This window comes from Canis lupus, chromosome 3, assembly GCF_048164855.1.
Source record: "Canis lupus baileyi chromosome 3, mCanLup2.hap1, whole genome shotgun sequence".
In the NCBI taxonomy this organism is placed as follows: Eukaryota; Metazoa; Chordata; class Mammalia; order Carnivora; family Canidae; genus Canis; species Canis lupus.
The window spans coordinates 79,991,563-80,007,958 of NC_132840.1; the positions used below are offsets into that span (position 1 = coordinate 79,991,563).

At 47.9% G+C, this 16,396-nt stretch overlaps 1 protein-coding gene across 19 annotated transcripts in view; it reads left to right on the top strand.

Moving 5' to 3' along the window:
* PKNOX2 (PBX/knotted 1 homeobox 2) overlaps positions 1-16,396 on the top strand; it is a 309,127-nt gene that overhangs the window by 199,038 nt on the left and 93,693 nt on the right. For 10 of the 19 annotated variants that reach the window (XM_072822554.1, XM_072822571.1, XM_072822561.1 and 7 more), the window contains one exon: positions 14,958-15,064. The exons of 1 other annotated variant lie outside the window; for it this stretch is intronic. The gene's annotated coding sequence lies outside the window, so the exon portion shown is untranslated. Of the gene's footprint in view, positions 1-14,957; positions 15,065-15,732; positions 15,806-16,396 lie in introns of all 19 variants that reach the window. 8 more of the 19 variants (XM_072822559.1, XM_072822557.1, XM_072822558.1 and 5 more) reach the window with 1 other exon arrangement.

Sequence of the window (16,396 nt, forward strand, 5' to 3'; positions counted from 1 at the left end):
GAAGGAGGAAGGGAGAGAGGGGGACGGAGGGAAGGAGGGAGGGAATTATGGAGTAGAGAAGACCCCCTCTGGGTTCTCTTTGAGCCTAAGATGCTGTGGGCAGGAGCACGTCAAAAACAGGACCTACTACAAATTCGTCATTCCCATCTGGTTGGTCCTGGCCCAGCCTCCTTTCCTGGTTATTGATCAGCCCTCTATGGGTCTGTCCACATCTGTTGCCTGTCTTATCCTGTGAACTCACAGCCACCGCCTCGGCCTGTGTAAACTCCATTATGTGGCCTTCTGTGCAATAGGTCCCTAGAGACAGCTTTGTTAGGAGAAGGAGGAGAAAGAGCTGAAAGTAGAGGATGAGAAGAATTTAATGCATAGCTCTTATTTCCAATCACTTTTGTTCACTACACTGAGAAATGATCAGAGGTCACCTTCCTGATCTTTGACTTGGGCTGGTGCAGAGGATCATTCCACTGACATTTTGGAGCACTACTAGGTGCTAGGGATTCAAGGTGGGCAAGACAAACAGGGGTCTCGGTCCACGTGGAATTTACAGCCCAGTGCCTTATAGCCTAGACAGTGCTCAAATAATCATAAATGAATGTATAATTATAAACTGAATCAAGTACTCAAACTGGATTAAGAAATGCAATGTACAAAGGATCCTCACCTGCCCCAAGAGTTCAGTATAGCTCCCCTGAGGAAGTAGCTTGAGCTGAGTTGTGAAAGTGAAGCAGGCTTAGTTACTAGTTGAAAGTGGACAAGAAAAGAGCATCTTCCAGGAAGGTAGGACGGCTTGTGCAAAGATCCTGTGGTCAGAAGAAGCATATTCTATTTGAGGGACCAAAGGCCTGGGTGGCTGGAAAGCAAAGAGCAAGGTGGATGAAGCAGGTGAGGTCAGCTGGGCCAAAACACACCCAAACTTCTAGGCTAAGGACAGATCTCAAGAGCAACGGGAAACCAGTAATGTGTTTGGAACTGTGGAGAAGAGGGGGAGGGAATAGAATGGATTTACACTTCAAAAAGATCTCCCTGGCTGTTTAGTAGAGAACAGATGGGAGAGTATCAATATGTTAAATGGGTCATCTTCATTTTTTCATTTCTTGTCGTTTCCTAGCTCCCGCTTCTATGGACTTCAGCTAGGAAGTCCATAGAATATGCTGGAGCTTTATGAAGGGAGAGGTATATCTAAATTCTGAACACCCAGTATTCAGCCTCAGCCGAAAACCCACAGAAATAAGCTATCATCCTTGAAGTGGTGCCCCTCCTTTGTTCTGGCCATTGCAAGACCAGCATTCTGGTGCATATGGCGGCCCCAAGCCATCCTGAGAGATGGGAAAGCAGCTGAGCCATGGATTGGCAGAGCTGGGAAGAGGAAGGTCGGGGGCTGCAGGGGGGCCAGGGAAGCAGAAAGGTGGGAGTCCCTGGGAGGGGATCAGGCACTGTCATGGCCTCTTGTTCTGAGTGTGCCTGCACAGTGACACAAGTGTGCACCCTCCGCTGGCTGCAGGTGCCTCTCTATTTGGCTAATGGCTCCTCTGTCCTTGGTTGTTCCAGCTTGCTGCTCTTAAAGAAACTGCTTTTGTTTCATTCAGGACCAGAGCCCTTCCTTTTTTCATTTTAGCAATCATTAATTGATCATAGCTTATATATATGGATACTCTCAGGGTCAACATCCACCCCCCACCCCAGCCACAGACACACACACACACACACACACACACACATACACACACACACACTCTGTCTTTGTCATTGAGCATTCTGGCTTTTGTGGGAGTTAGATATATAAACAGTTGACCCTTAGAAGGCAGAATAAACAAAGCGCTGAGTGTAGGGCCACCCGATGACCCCATTTGCTTGGGACGGTCTCAGTTGAAAGCTGTAATTTCTGTGTAATTATTAGTCGTGGTCTCATCCATTCTCAAAATTGTCCCAGTTTGGGTGATAAATTATGTGTGGTCATCCTAACAACATGTCGTGGCTATACACAGGTGTGAGCAATATTTAAATGGGAATTGAGGAGACATCACAGAGCAAATAATATATAAGGGGTGTCCTTGTAGAATGAGCCACATTTCACTACTGGAACAGGGAAATGGAGCATCCCAGTCTTGGGGAGTAGAACCAGCAAGAGCCTGGAGCCATCTATGAATAGGGTCTGCATAGTAGAGGATGAGCACAGTTTACCCATAACCTAGACCAGGACCAAGGAACTTTTCATGAAATGTTTCAACCAGTAAATATTCCAGGTGTTGTGTTGCGACTGCTCAACTCTCCCACTCTTTAGGAAAGCAGCCATGGACAATAGTGAAGAAATGGGTGTGGCTATGTTCCAATAAAACTTTATTTGCAAAAACAAACAGCCTCAGGATCTGGTGTGAGTATAGTTTGCCATTCCCCGACTTGAAGGAGACGTGAGAGATAAGCCAGGGGATTGAGGTAGGAGCCATATCACAAAAGGTCTCAACTACCTGACCGGGTTTGTTTTTTTTTTTAAGATTTTATTTATTCATTCATGAGAGACAGAGAGAGAGAGAGGCAGAGGGAGAAAGTAGGCTCCATGCATGGAGCCTGACGTGGGACTCGATCCTGGGTCTCCAAGATCTGGCCCTGGGCTGAGGGTGGCGCTAAACCACTGAGCCACCCAGGCTGCCAATATCTTTTTTAATAATAAGATTTTTGAGGGTGCCTGGGTGGATCAGTCAGTTAAGCATCTGCCTTCAGCTCAGGTCTTGATCCTGGGGACCTGGAATCTAGTCCTGCATTGGGTTCCTTGCTCAGCAGGCAATCTGCTTCTCCCTCTACTCCTATCCCCCGCTCATGCACTCTCTCTCTCTCTCTCTCTCTCATTCTCTCTCTCCCTCTCTCAAACCTAAAAAAAGATAAAATAAGGTTTTTTGAGCATAGGAATAGATCATCTAAGGTCTTAGGGTTTACTGTCAGGGTTCGGAAGGCATTGGAGGAAAGCAGGGAGCAACAGTGAGGAAAGCAGACTCTAGGCACCCCCCTTGGAGGCAGATCTGTGAGCCAGAGTGCTGGGGTGCCCTGGAGAACACTGACTCCATCATACAGAGTCTTCCCTTTGTTTCATAGTTCCCTCCCATTCCCTACCCTCAGGGGGGTCACGCTCTGTTGGGCAGACACAGTGATAAGGTGCCACCCTCTCCTTTCCCTTGCAGTGAAAGGAAATAGTGACCATCTTCTCCTCCCTTCCCCCACCAGGGCAGGGCTGCTGATTGTGGCAGGGGCAGCTTAGCTCCCAGAACTCCCCATGGACTCTGGTGCCTTCACAGTTTAATTATTGCAGTGGACCTTTGGCTGTGGAGCTGGAAGGGGGAGCAGTTGGCCATCTGCCATCAGCAGTATGCCCCCAAGCCCTCCAAACTGCCAGGCTTTCTTTCCCATGAATATCCCAGTGGAATAGCTTGAGATTCCCTCCCACGCTGTGGGAAATCCAGCTTCCCCCAAGGTCCAAGGGAGGAAGGGTGTTTGGATTCTCCTGGTCATGTCTTTCTTCAAGGTTCTGCTCCAGGAATAAGTCCTGCTCCCCTTTCCTTCTCTGTCTTGCTTGTGAGGCCTCTTTGGACTTATCCTCACAGCTTCCTCATTCTGGGGCACGGCCCTTTCTCTTTCTCCCCAGCACAGAGTGCAGAGCTGTCTCCTGTGCATTCTTACTAATCATGTGGGAGCTAGGCCTGCGGGGACTTACTCACCTCAGGCATTTGGGGGGGCACCAAAAACTCAGGTAGAAATGCTATTTTAATAAAAAATTTGGGGGGGCAGCGCTGCATGCAGCCTGGGGTGTGATCCTGGAGACCAGGGATCGAGGAAGGATGGCTCCTTCCTGCATGGAGCCTGCTTCTCCCTCTGCCTATGTCTCTGCCTCTCTCTCTCTCTCTCTCTCTCTTTGTGTGTCTCTATGAATAAACAAAATCCTTAAAAAAAAAAAGAAATTTTTAATCAAAACCAATGACAAAAAAAAAAAAAAACAAAAACAATGACAAAAACACATGATAAACAAAACACCAGACTTAAAGGAGAGCAGAATCAGGTTTCCCTGATTCTTCTTCTGCCTTGCATGATAATATGGCTAGGCAGCACATTTTTGTTGATCCAGTTTTTATCTCTGTTACTGAGCTTTCTGACACTCCCTTGGCCTCACTCACCTAGTCCTGGAGACCTGAGGAGAGGCCAGAGTGGGGCAATGGCACAGGGCAGTAGTTAGTTAAGCTTCACAGGTGAGGCACCTTCTTCAGATCCCTCTCCTATCTGTTCCTTTTTCTCCTGCACAGTCTGCCCTGCCACCTTCTTGCTGGGACCTGTTTTCCCAAAGAACAATATCTTCTTTCTGCTGTCTTCTGCTGAGACTCACACTTCTCCATCTTTGAGGCCCTGGCTTTATTTCCCTGGGAAGTTCGTGGGGGGAACTTTAAGTTCCTCTACTCTACTCTCTTCCCTTTACCTTTTCTTCTTTGCCCTTAGTATCTGACACTGTATATTTTATTTATATGTCTTGTTATCATCTGTCCACTACTCCCATCTCTACCCTCCCCCAACCAATATGTAAGCCCTATGAATGCTGAGACTTTTATCTTTGTGTGTGTGTGTAAACAATTGTGAGCAGTTCCTAGCACATAGCAGGCACTCAATAAACATTTGTTGAATGAGCAAATAACAGTCGAGTTCCCTTTTCTTTGATCTTTCCCCTCTCAGAGTAGGCCCTTCTTTAGTAGCCAAAGGATGATTAAATCATTTTCCTAAATGAAAGAACATCTGCCCTGGACCTCCATCCTAAGCCATGCAAAAATGAAGCAGGAGCTTTTACAATCACAGTTGTTATTTAACCAGTCCAAGGTAGGCAATAGAAAAAATATTTTCCAGACCAAATTCCAGGGTTTTCAAGGTATGTTGTGCATTTTTTCCCCTTTGAATAGGGAGTGATGTTCAAGAGAAGAAATTCAATTCTGTGTAAGGTGAATCAGGACTGATTCTTTTTGCAGCCTTGGCCAAGACACTTTAAGTCTTAGTTTGATTATTCTATCTGTAAAATGGGTGCGTTGCTTTTAGCACTATCAACGTCACAAAGGTACTGTGAATTCAAGCAAAAAGCTAACAGATGTGGCTGGATATGCTTTGGGATGTATAAATCACCGTGCATGTACAGAGGTGTATGAAATTTCACTAACACTTGGCCAAGGCAGAGCAAGGGGCCTTCTGATGAGACCCTGGCAGAAACAACAATCTGCTCCTAACTTTCTCACTCTAAAGATAGAGAAGCTGAGGCCCAGGCAGTGATGTGCCCGGGGTCACATGCAGAGCTAATACAGGAGCATTATGGATAGAAGCCAGGTGTGTGGCTCCAGATGCAGTTTCTGGCCTCTCTGTGTATCTCAGTTGCCAATTCCATCAGAACAGGGATCCTGGACTCTGCTCTGAACCCAGGTCAAAATCACCATGGATGGAAGAGAATTTCTGACTTTCAGATATCCTTGTGAATCCCAACCCTTCACAAACAGCCTAGGGAGGGAAGCATTTTAAATAAAATCCTTTTACCATCCCTTCCATTTCTGAGATTCATTTCTGAGTGGCATCTGAATGAGAATTTTACAGACATTTCATTTCTCGTCCTTGTTATCATTCCTTTGCTGTCCTCCAGGAGCAGGTTATGACTGCAACCACTGTGAGACCCAAGGTGTAAATCTCCTGGAGTGGGAACTTACACCTTGGGTGGCAGGTCAGTAGGTTGGCAGGATCTCCACACGCAGCATGATCATTGCAGGAGGGAACAGGGCCCTGAGAAGGGCAGGGAGGCACAGAGATTAATTTTTTCAGTGTCATTCTTCCTGTGCATTCCTTAATGACTGAAATTTACATGTGGGGGGGGGGGAATCCCGATTTTCCCTGGAAGGCCTGAAAGGGAAAGCCGGAGCCATCAGACTGTCTTGCCAGTGGGTGTGTCCACTTGCAAGGGCTCTGTATTGATCTGACTGGGAATCTTTTGACTTTTTACAGGGTGTGTGGCTGTGATCATGACTGTGAACTGGAGTTTGTGCCTTTGTGGGTCTGTGACCATGTCTCTGGGATTGTGTGTTTGTGTGTGTGTGTTTTGTCATCATTCCTGTCTTTGTGACCATGTGCAGCTCAATGTGTATATCTTTAAGAAAAATTATTTCTCATTTCCTGCATAAATTACTCCATGTAAAAGGCCATCCAGAGCTCAGTTCCTAGCATCTTTTTTCAATAAAGCAATATTATCACAGCCTAGTCCCAAAACTAGTCCCAGGAGAGGCTTTTCCTAGATTCTTTGTCAAACAAAATGTCAGCGACTCACCAAATGATGAGAAGAAGAATTCTTCTTGTTTATTTCCCAAGTGAGGCAGACCTGAAGCAGCTCAGCCTCTTTGCATCCTTTCCCTGGCTAGGCAGACAGCAGGCAGGTGGGCAGGTGCACAGGGGTGCTGAGGAGCTCACCGTGAAACCCTTGGACTCTGCCTTTTCACTTCACTCCTTACCCAGCTTTGTGACTTCAGGCAAGTCACAAAGTCACTTTTCTAACCTCAGTTCCCCTTTTTAAAAACAGGACGAATAATACCTACTTTATAGGGCTGTTGCAGGAATTAAATAATAAATGGGATAACATAGCTCTTGATAAAGGACATTAGGATGTTGTGTGTACATATCCTCTGCTGAATGTGTATATTTATTTATTCCTTTATTTAACAAATATTTATTGAACATCCGATACGTCCAAAATACGTTTGGGGCTCTGCAGATATATACAGGCTTGAGACTGAGTTTAGGATGATATAATCTAGTGGGGTAGACAGAGTGGCAAACAGACAATCACAATCTGGTGGGATAAGTGCTAAAAGAATAGGATGTTCTAAGTCACTAGAACCATCCTTGAGGCAGCCATGTGGAGGATGGAGTAGGCAACAGAGAGACCCATGAGGAGGCTATTGCAGAGCTAAGGTGCAGCAAAGGAGCTAGAGAGAAAAATATAGTTCATTCTATGTGGGGACAAAAATGAATGGTTAGCTTGTGCCAGAGTACACTTATTTCGTGCTTCTGGTGAGAGCTTTCAGGGCTGGGAAGGCTGTCTGGGAACCAGGGCCATCCAGCAGCCTGGCTGGAGGAGGGAGCAGGGGCTCACTGGCTGGAGGGTCTGACCCCTGGGGAGAGGAATGGCAGAGCTGTAGGCTGTGAAGAGGCTTAGCCCAGCACAAAGGGGGGATGGAGACAGTCGGAGCTTTTCAGAGATTTTCAAAATGCTTCCAATGGATCTGAAGTTTTCTCCAAGAAAGGAAATCCTGCTGGAAAAGTTAAGTGCCTTCTCCAAAGTCAGGGCTGGTCTTAGCTGTGCTTAAAGGGACATTTGCTCTCCATGCTGGAGTCCCGATCACCAATCTCTCCTTTATGTCTGGTGAGATTCTGCCCAGGTCTCTTGAGTGCCTTTGGAATTCCTGTCCATCCATTCATTACCTCATTTAATAAATACACATCGAGCCTGCTGGTAGGCCAGAGCTGGAAGCACAGATGTGAGGAACATGTCGCCCAGGAAGCTCAGAGTTTACTGGAAGGGACGCCTATAGGAATACATAACAAACAGTAACTTAGTGAGATACAGCCTGGAGTCCATGGCTAAGAACTTTGGACTTTATCTTATAAGAGATATGGCCCCAGTTATTAGGGGAGAAGAAAGGAGGGCATGACATACCCCATGTGTAGTAGGGTGGCATAGAGAGAAAATGTTACAGCACTGAATCTGGAAGGAGGAGTAGGATTTGGCCAAACAAGACCTAAGCAAACTGTCATTACCGTCATTGTCGTTAATGATGTTGGTCACCATTTACAGAAGGCTAGTCTGCGCCAGGGCTGAGTACTTTACCGTCTGCTAAGCACAGCACCTGTGTGTTGTAATACCATAAAATCCTAATAAACAATTTGTGAGTTAGCTATTATTGTTTGCATTTTACAGGAATAGGGAAACCAAGACTTACAGAAGTCACACAGCTGGGAGGAGGGAGCTCCAGGATTTGAATCCAACTTTGTCTGGCTTCAAAGCCTCTTCTGCTCTGCTGGACTATCCCTCCACATTCACTTATTAATATTAGTGCAGGAGTCCTCTGAAATAACCCAGAGTTTGGTCAAAAGCTCTTCCTTCAGAGACACATTGAAATATAGAGAATTGGAATGCCTTTGGCAAAAAGTAATGATGACTAAATAGCAAACTTTCAACTGTACTGATTAAGCATTCATCTGGATTAGTATTTTCCGGTAGCGGTCCCTCTTCATGTGACAGGAATGATTCTTTCAATGGTCTACAGGGACACGGTACTAAGCAAGGTATGTGTAGCGGGCATAAAAGAAATAAAAGACACAGATCTTGTCCTCAAAGATGTATGATGCCATTGAAGAGATTCAGATTAACACAGAAAGCAACAGTTCACAAAACAGAGTAGACTGAGGACCAGTCACCGGGTATAAAAGGTTGACTTCATTCAGTTGCAGAAGGTCAGAGAAGGGCAAGACTTGAGTCTGTCTTTGAGGAAAGTGCAGGATGGTGATGGGCCTGGACAGTAGGGAGGAGGAGGAGCATGAGGCCCCTCAGAAGGGCATGAGGGCCTAGTGACACGGCATAGGACTCAGACATGGCGTGCGCTAGCTCATGCGACAGAGGCAGCCTAGGCTGGCTGGAAGAAGTTTGGGGCTGAAAGGTCCAGGTGAGGGATCCCTGGATGGCTCAGCAGTTGAGCATCTACCTTCAGCCCAGGGCATGGTCCTAGAGTCCTGGGATTGGGTCCTGCATCGGGCTCCCTGCATGGAGCCTGCTTCTGCCTCTGCCTGTGTCTCTGTCTCTCTCTGTGTGTCTCTAATGAATAAATAAATAAAATATTAAAAAAAAAAAAAAGAAAGGCCCAGGGGATTTGAGAAAAGAGGTAGGTTTTGGCTGATTACAGAGGATAAAATGGAAGCTAAGAAATTTGCATTTTGTCTTCTTAGGCCCTGGCAAGCCACCACAGATTTTTTTGAGCAGGGGACAATCAGTATAAACAAGTCTGTAAATCATCTTAGCTCCCGAGGAGGCTCTCTCTTCCTAGAGGATTGGAATCTGGTCTCTTTGAGATCAGCCTCGTCTCTCTGGTGATATGTGAGGCTTTCACCAGGACAGTTGAGTTCAATAGCAGATCAAGAGCAATAATGAGATCACACTGTCAAGTCCAGCCTTTTATGTATAATGATGAAGACTGATGATGGTGGTGGTGATGATGGTGATGACGGAACAGAATTCAGAGGGTAAAGGCTTTTGACCAACAACACCTAGCAAACCCATGGTCAGGCTGGAATGAGCCGCCACACTTCCTTAGCTTGCTCACCCCAATGAGGACGTGAAGCAGCCTTAGACTCTTGTGTCTGCCACTGAGGAGGTGCCCGAGGGTCCTGCACTCATGTCCGTATAGGCCCTGGGGTGGGCTCCAGAGAGAGAACAGGCTCTTTCAAGGCTCTTAGGCCAAAGGAGACAATGACTGTGATGATTTTTGATCCTGGGATAGGTACAGGATGGAGCAGCCTTCCCAGAGTGGACAGGAGACAGGCCTTTGGTGTGAGCTTCTGGCCACAGATTTCAGAGGCTCAGGTTCATCTCTGTCCTATCCATCTGCAAAAAATACAAGTTGGGGACGCATGGGTGGTTCAGTGGTTGAGAGTCTGCCTTCGGTTCAGGGCATGATCCCAGGATCCTGGGATCAAGTCCCACATCGGGTTCCTTGCAGGGAGCCTGCGTCTCCCTCTGCCTGTATCTCTGCCTTTCTCTCTGCATCTCTCATGAATGAATGAATGAATGAATGTATGAATGAATAAACAAAAGTACGAGTTGTCAGAACTGGCAGAGGTGTTCTCTTGGGGAAGCCTGCCCGTCCTGTCAGGGGGCGCCCTGGTTTGAAACTTGGACAGGCAGGGAAGGGCCTGACCAGAGCTAAAGAACTATGGGTGGAGGCTGCTCCATTTCCTGGAGATCTTGTAGGGACAGAAGGACTTCATCTTCAAGGTGAAGCTCCTGCTTCCTTCTTTGTCCCTGAAACATCTGGGCCATCGGGTCGCACAGGGCCCCTGTCTTCCCATCCATCTCTTTCTGTAGGCCTCCCCGCCTGTCAGAAGGCCTGTTAATTAAGCCCAAATCCAGCCTCGGGATCAGGGCAGAAGTGTCGCAGGCCGCGCTGGCCTCCAGAGGAGGTGGATTTTGTCTGACAACAAGAGGGAGGGTGGTGTGTTCTCTCTGGCCAAGATGGGAAAAGGCAGAGTGGGGCCCCTCCTTCAGGCAAGGCGGGCAGCAGCGTGGCTCACAGAGCCGCCCCGGGGTTGGAGGGGTGGCCGCGACCCACGTCCCCCCAGCCCCAGGCTGGTCTCATTCTCTCCAGCGCTCTCTGCCGTGCGAGTTGCCCTCCTTTGCTCAGAGGAATCGCTGGCAGTGACAGAACGGAGATTATAAGCGATATTTCTGCCTCGAAGCGTTCTCCAGGCTGTCGGGAGCGAGGTGGTTGTCAGGTCTAGGAGAGGAGAAATCTGTGTATACTGTAGCCCTGCAGCAGTGCCCTGCATGGGGGCAGGCTGGGGTCCCCTTGGACTGTCCCTCCTCTCTCCAGTGTATCCCCATCAGTGCCTGAGTGGGGGTGGGGTTGGTTACCCGCCTCTGTTGTCCATGTGCTTCCTGTCTGAGGGGCCCTGGGTCCTCAGTGTCACCAGAGGGGTGACAGTGGAAGCAGAGGTACAGCTAGAGCACAAAGACAGACTAAAAAGCATGTGGCTGGGACGCCTGGGGGGCTCAGTGGTTGAGCGTCTGCCGTCAGCTCAGGGCATTGATCCCCGGGTCCTGGGATCGAGTCCTACATCGGGCTCCCCGCAGGGAGCCTGCTTCTCCCTCTGCCTGTGTCTCTGCCTCTCTCTGTGTGTCTCTCATGAATAAATACATTAAAATTCTTAGAAAAAAAAAAAAAAAGAACATGTGGCTGCAGCTGCACCAGGACATCAAGAAGGAGCTCCAGCCCCTCAGTCTGAAAGGACACAATTAGAAATAGAGGCTGAAGGAGCAGACAGGCAGGGCTACATTGGAGGGTACAATTATTTCCGTATTATCTAGGTTGTGAGCACCTCCAAGACAGGGAGAGTGTGTGTGTATGTGTGTGTGTGTGTGTGTGTGTGTGTGTGTGTCTGTGTCTATGTGAGATCTTTGCATGCCCAGTCAGTCCCCAGTATATGGTAGGTTTATAATACATGGAGGCTAAATTGAAGCAATTTGCACCTGCCCAGAGGGGTGGATGAAGGGAGGAAGGAAGAGTATAAAGCTCCCCAAGAATAGAGCTCTCATCTGCCAAGTAGACCCCAGACACCTGGGGAAATGAGGCGGGGGAGCCGACATCAGCAGAGCTCCCAGGAACAGCCCACCCTACAACTCAGGGCACATCCACTTCTGCTTTCTTCCGGGGGCCCAACATTTACTCAGCACTTACTACTGCGGGCACGCCCTTTGGATTGGTAAGACGTACAAGAGCAAAGAGAAGTGGGGAGGTTGGAACCGCAAAATGTCAGGGTCTGGAGTCAGAAGACATGCCACTTGCTGGCTGTCTTTTGAGGCAAGCCCAGTACCTAAGCCTCATTATCCACATCTGTGAAATGGGGACAATCACCTGGCAAAGAAAAAGGCATCACTCGTACATTGCAGATAGGATGTGAATTGCTGTGACCTTCCCACAAGTAATTTGTTAAAAATTTTTTTAATGAACATACCTTTGGATTTGGCAGCTCCACATCTAGAAGCTTATTCTACAACAACGATCAAGTCTGGAGCAATATTCAGCTATAAGAATGGGCATGATTTATAATAGCAAAAACTAGAAATAGTCTAAACAACAAACGATAGAAATTTGGCTGAACAATTATAGTGCATCCGTAAATGGAATGCCATTTAGCCACTAGGATTATAATGTATATTTTCCTTATCTGGAAGGTATATATATGTTACAAAAATAAAAAGCTGACTATAGAACAGTCTATATGGTGTGATACTGTTTTTAAGAAAGAAGAGTTTTAATTCTACATATTAACTGTGGTTCTCTCTGTATTGTGGGCTTACAACTAACCTAAACTTTCTCCCTCTTATTTATCTATTTGGTGTGGATCAGCTTGTATTGTTTTGTAAAGATAATGAACATTTAGTTGTATTAAAATAGTGACCTTTAGAGGTGGCTTTAAGAGTTAAAGAAGATATTACATATGAAAGTGCTTTGTAAACTGAAAAATGACAGACATCAGACAGGGTCTCTGCCCATGAGGAGCTTACAGTTTGGAAAAAGATGAAAGACACCAAGATAACTATAGCATGAAACAGAATGTGGCAAGAGCTTCCAAAGAATGATAAACAGCATGTTACTTGGAAACACAGAGGAGGTAAAATTACTTGTGGTTCTAGAGGAAAGAGCCAGAATGTTTGAGTTGAATACTGACGAATCGTTAAGGTCCTGCCAGGTAGAAATATAGAACCGGGGCAGCAGGGGAAGCGGGAAGCTGTGGCACAGGTTTGGAGAATGGGAAATGCTTGCGTTTGAATGGAGGGCAGAGAGCCTAGGGTGATGGAGCAAGAGGAGTCCAGCAGGGCAGTTGGGGGCCGGGGGGCCCGGCATGCACACACCTTGAAGGCCGCACTTGGTAAAATGCCATCTGGGAAGCTTTGTTGGTGCGTCTGAGAGTAGGGAGTCACTGAAAGTTCTGGGGAAGGAGCTGACAGCGCAGCAAACCCCTCAGGGGTGGGGAGGTCCTGCCTCATGGTATGGGGCTGGGGAAGGAAGAATGGGACACCTCTCCTGGGTGCTGCCGGGGAGGCCAGAGAACTGGGAGCCATTCACAGAATCCACCCAAGGCCCCGGGGAGGAGAAACAGGCTGTGGGTGTGGGGACAACAGTAATCTGGTGCTCAGGACCTGTTCTCCCTCCGTTGGTCCTGATCCCTTGGGCCTCTCTGTCTCAGACTGTCCCAAGGCGACCTGACCCCCTGCCGTTTTGAATGTGTCTCTATTCCTTAGCTCCTCTTGGGAGGAGCCTGGGGTGTGGACAGAGGGTTTGTTTCAACCCGGTAAGCTTTTGTTAATGGAAATACATTAAGCAGCCTGCCTATCCTGGAAGCTTCTCTTGGCTCGTCCCATCCTCCGAGCATGCCCCAGCTTACTCTTTCCTGCAGGCGAGAATTCATACCCCCTCATCCCGGATGCTGTGCCTCTGCCACCCTCACCCCTAGCAGTGCCTGTGTTGGTGCACACATGCGCACACGTGTGTGCACACACACACATACACACACTGGAAGGAGGACAGGAAAGTCTTGTTCAGGCAAATGTCTAAATTTCCATTTCCCCACTGCAGCTCGCAGCCCAGGCCACTGTTTAGCTCCTCCTGTTGTCATGTCACTAGTTAATTACATTCTTTACTGAGGTGCAAATGTGTTTTTACAAGGAGACTACGATGGTGTTAACTAGGGAGGAACTGTGAATGTTACAGATGCATTCACCCCTCGTCGTAAGGCTGGGGCTCTTGGCTGGCAGTGCTGCCCGATGCTGCCCTGAAAAGGCAGCCCAGGCATTTCACCAAGCTGCCCTGCTCCCGCGCCGTCCCGTGACCCTGCCCTCACAGCCCCAAACGCAGCCTCCTTCAAATCAAATTAGCAACTGGATCCACAAGGAGAAAACGAACCGACACGAGTGTCTGGGAAGTGTCAGGCCAGGCCTTAGAACAGTGCAGACCACCAACCTCAGTTTCTGAACATCGCAGTTCATTTTAAATATTGGGAACCAAAATAATTCACTTCGATCTAAAAATAAATCAGTAAGTAGTACAGCCAAAGCCAAGTTTAGGCCAAGGCTGTCGTTCACTGCCCGTCTCTGCTTGGGGTCCATTGCCCTCCTGACTCTTCCTCCCTGCTGCCCCCCCCCCACACACGCCCAGTGTGGTCCCCAGACCCCCAGCGAAAGCCTGCCACGGGAAAAGGATCAGAGACTCAGCCGCACATCTGAAGAGGTTGTGACTGCTACTCTTCCTTTGAGTTTCCTACAGTTTTTTATTTTACTTTTTTAAAGATTTATTTATTTAAAGAGAGAGAGTGGAGGGGAGAGGCAGAGAGAGAGAGAAATTCAAGCAGACCCAGTGCTGAGCCTGATCTCAAGTGGGGCTTGATCTCAAGACCGCAAGATCAAGACCTGAGCTTTTGAAATCAAGAGTCAGACACTCAACCGACTGTGGCAACCAGGCACCCCAAGTCTTCTCCAGTTTAAAACAAGAAGCCTTGGGCAGCCCGGGTGGCTCAGCAGTTTAGCACTGCCTTCAGCCCAGGGCCTGATCCTGGAGACCTGGAATCGAGTCCCATGTCAGGCTCCCTACATGGAGCCTGCTTCTCCCTCTGCCTGTGCCTCTGCCTCTCTCTGTGTGTCTCTCGTGATTAAATAAATCTTTAAAAATAAAATAAAATCTCTAAAAAAGAAGAAGAAGAAGCCAGCTCCGCCCTCCCCAGGGCCCAGAATCACTCAGGCACCTGCCCACACTTTGGGGGAGAGAGGGCCACATGGACAACTGATATCAGGAAACCAGCTGGGGCGGGGGGGGCACTTGATGGGGTGTTATGCTATATGTTGGCAAATCGAACTCCAATAAAAAAGTATACCAAAAAAAAAAAAAAAAAGGAAACCAGCCAGGTGAGGACAGGGCACTTGCAACTAAGGCAAGGATTTGGGCTGTACAGTGGCTCGGTGGGCCTGAGCCGCTACACCTCGGGGAGAGACTGGTGTGGTACATATGGCAGGGAGGTCCGGGGAGCAGATAGAGTGTATCCCTCATAGCCAGAGCAGGTACCCCCATGTTCTCTGATCACCCAGGGCCTCTAACCCCTTCTGAGAGCCACTCTGCCCCCTTTTTTTTTTTTTACAGGTGCTTTGGCACTAGCTGACAGGAAGAATTTCTGGCCCAGCTGGGAGTGAGAAGAAGGAGTGAGTCTCCTGAGGGCCATCCTCGAGTCCGCCAGGATCACCCGAACAGTAAGAAATGCTCCTCCATCCCTAAACACATAGTTAAGCCTTCCAGGCAGATGATCTTTTCTTCTGAAAACCTCGAGAAGCAACCCATCCCATTAGCTGGCACTTAGCATACACAACCTTGGAACTCGCAACACCAAATTATTTTTTTTTTCATGTCTTTTCTCCTTAGCTCCTTCAGGGCAGGGCCAGAGCCATACCTTGTCCCTTTTACCTCTCTTTTCTTGTACGTAGTCTGGGAACAAAAAAGTGCTGTCGATGCAGATGGATGGGCTGTTGCTTACATCCACAATGATACTGACATTTGTATAACCTTCTGGAGCAAGCACTATCATCTAAGAATCACGTAGGGGTCTTTGTTAAGATGTACCACCTGGACCTCACACCAGAGCATCTGATTTTCTAAGCCGAGGTTAAGACCGGGAGTACGCACCCCAAGTGTTTTTGATGAACACAGAAGAAACTGCATCCCAGGTGTTTCTGATGAACTCTGAGAAATAGTTCTCTAGGATGTATAAGGCATGTTGAATGGAGAATCTCCTTTAATCCTCTTATCAGATAGGGTTTTTTTAAATCCCCTTAAGTAACTTCATGATCTCAAAGACATAAGTATCAGTATAGGCAGGGATTTAGAAATCCAGTTATCCAAAACAACCCTTTTTTCTTTCCAGTATGCCATGATAAGGGCTGGATCTGTTGTGGTGAGATTGGGCCCCAACTCCAAAGGACACTGCCCAGGACTTTGTAAGTTTCCCTTGCTGTCCCAGGGCTGCCCTGATCTTACAGTTCATCAGCTTTCATTTGGGGGGCAGGAATTCCTCACAAAAGCTGGTTTCCCTGGAGACAGGGAGAGGGAGTCAGTGAACCAGAGAGGTGAATGTTGCTGGGGCCAGCTCCCCAAGTTAGCAAGGCCACAGATATTCCAGAGGATCACATGGGCAGAACGGCCCACAGTGCTTGTCCTGGTTCCTATGCCCTCTGGCCATTTGGGGAGCTCTGTCTTGTAGGTGCCTTAAGGGGTGGGCAGCATGCTGAAGCTCCAAGAGGTATAGACGAGAGAAAAAGGCCTATGTAGGGGGCTCAAGTCTTCATGCTAAGTGTGGGTTCGGCAATGCCCATTTCAGGGACGTGTTGACCGTCTTTTCAACAACCTTCGGAGTCTGCGTGCCCAGCAATGTCAAGGGAAACCACTGCAGGAGATAGTTATGGCTTAAAGAAGATGGGGAGATGTTAAAGAAAAAGAAAGAGAAAAAGGGGACAGGGTTAGAGACTACTGGTGAACCAGTGTGGAAGGGTGTTGTTGCCAAATCCAGTGGCTTTCTCTGGGACTGGCCA